Source organism: Rhinopithecus bieti, unplaced genomic scaffold, assembly GCF_001698545.2.
Source record: "Rhinopithecus bieti isolate Rb0 unplaced genomic scaffold, ASM169854v2 scaffold_31521, whole genome shotgun sequence".
In the NCBI taxonomy this organism is placed as follows: domain Eukaryota; kingdom Metazoa; phylum Chordata; class Mammalia; order Primates; family Cercopithecidae; genus Rhinopithecus; species Rhinopithecus bieti.
Genome location: NW_016813375.1, coordinates 80,927 through 83,054, shown reverse-complemented (window position 1 = coordinate 83,054; position 2,128 = coordinate 80,927).

Here is a 2,128-nt window from a genome sequence, read left to right as displayed (position 1 = left end):
AATCTAAAAACACTCCCCCAAATGTTTGTTTTTAAGTTATAAAATCATAATATATGTTCTTTGTGGAAAACTGGAAAAATATATATTCAAACAGGAAAAAAAAAATCAAAATTCCCCATAATGTTGCCATCTGAAAATAACCTCTATTTTCGTTTATATCCCGTATGCATTTTTGAAAGCCATTTCTTAATGCTAGTTTGATACACACTAAAAGTTTAGCTTACAAGTTCAAATTCTGCCAGCTTTTCCTGACAGCTGTTTGCATTTTTTCAGATGAGTGATTATTGGCCATTTTCTTTTTCTTTTTTTTGAGACAGTTTTGCTCTGTCAGCCAGGCTGGAGTGCAGTGGCGCGATCTCGGCTCACTGCAACCTCCGCCTCCTGGGTTCAAGTGATTCTCCACCTCAGCCTCCCAAATAGCTGGAACTACAGGTGCCCGCCACCACGCCTGGCTAATTTTTTTTGTATTGGTAGAGACGGGGTTTCACCATGTTGGCCAGGCTGATCTTGAACTCATGACCTCCGGTGATCTACCCGCCTCGACCTCCCAAAGTGCTGGGATTACAGGCGTGAGCCACCGTGCCTGGCCTTATTGGCCATTTTCTAAATAAGCACATTCTATCTTTATTATCTTAAAATTCAAATTTTCTGTTACTGATAATCCTAATACTTAGGATTCTTGCTTAAGCATGTGAAACCATTACCGATTTGTTCACATTTACTATTTTTTGTATTGTGAAACTGGACTAAAGGAATAGAGGGATGATTAGTCATAAAAGTCAAATAGGCATTCGTGTTTAACTGTTGAGAAAAGTGAAAGATCGGTATGATTATTATGGAACTGTTTAATTCTTGCTTAAAGACTACAATTTTAGTATAATGACATTTGAGTCTAGGGTAGTGTGTGGTAGATTTCTAGATGGTCCCTAATTAAAATGTATTGTTGTATTTAGAATTGTCCACCTAATTTCTTTTTATATAATGCCAAGGTTTTCTTGTGCTTTTGGGATCTTATGCTGTTTGTAAAATGTTACTGTCCAGTGCTGGATTTTTATGTTTGGTTTCAGGCATTTGCTGAATAGGTAATGATATATGGGTATTTTTCTGCAAGTATTTAAACCAGGGGCACATGCAAAGGCAGTTGTAATTTCCTCTTGGAAAAAGCGCCAAATGTTTGAAGGTTAAAATCAAATGCTAGGGTTGATATTTAGGATTATAATAAAACAGTCTTGTTTTCAAAGCAGTTAGTTTATTCCTAGAGTTTTAACTGTTAACTCACTAGTTTGCTGCTGTTTTTGACTATGTTAAATAACATATGGTATTTGACAAATAGATTTACTTTTCAAAAGATCTCACTAGTTTCCTTTTACACAATGTATATACTTCAAGATATATAGAAAGGAAAGCTACAGTTGAGCCCTTATACATGTTTTAAGGTAAAAATATGTTCCCTATTGTTTGAAAACTGATTGTAAGAATAACCTCAATTATATAACTTGAAATGTCAGTCCAAACTACTGATTTAACCCGATTTACGGTAACACATTACCTTTCTCACCTCCTGTTTTGCCCTGGAGAATGTAGTCCTTTTTCTCAGTTGTGTTGAGAAGTGAAAAGTCTGCTGTAGAATGCATCTGATGTCATTAGTTTTTCAAATGGGTACCATTGTACATATAACAGTAGAATTTGGTTTGGGGTTGTTAGTGGGAAAAAAAATTGAAACCTGCCATTAAACCCCATGTTTCATGGAAATCTAACAGAAATACATTGTAATAATTAGAACATTTTCTTTTCTCTCTTTTTTTTTTTTTGAGACGGAGTTTTGCTTTTCATGCCCAGGCTGAAGTGCAAGTGCGCAATCTCAGCTCACTGCAACTTCCGCCTCCTGGGTTCAAGCAACTCTCCTGCCTCAGTCTCCTGAGTACCTTGGATGACAGGTGCGTGCCACCACACCCAGCTAATTTTTGTATTTTTAATAGAGATGGGGTTTCGCCCGTTAGCCAGGCTAGTCTCGAACTCCTGACCTCAGGTGATCCACCTGCCTGCCTCCCAAAGTGCTGGGATTACAGATATGAGCCACCGTGCCTGGCCTAATAATTAGAACATTTTCATCATGAAAATGTCATCA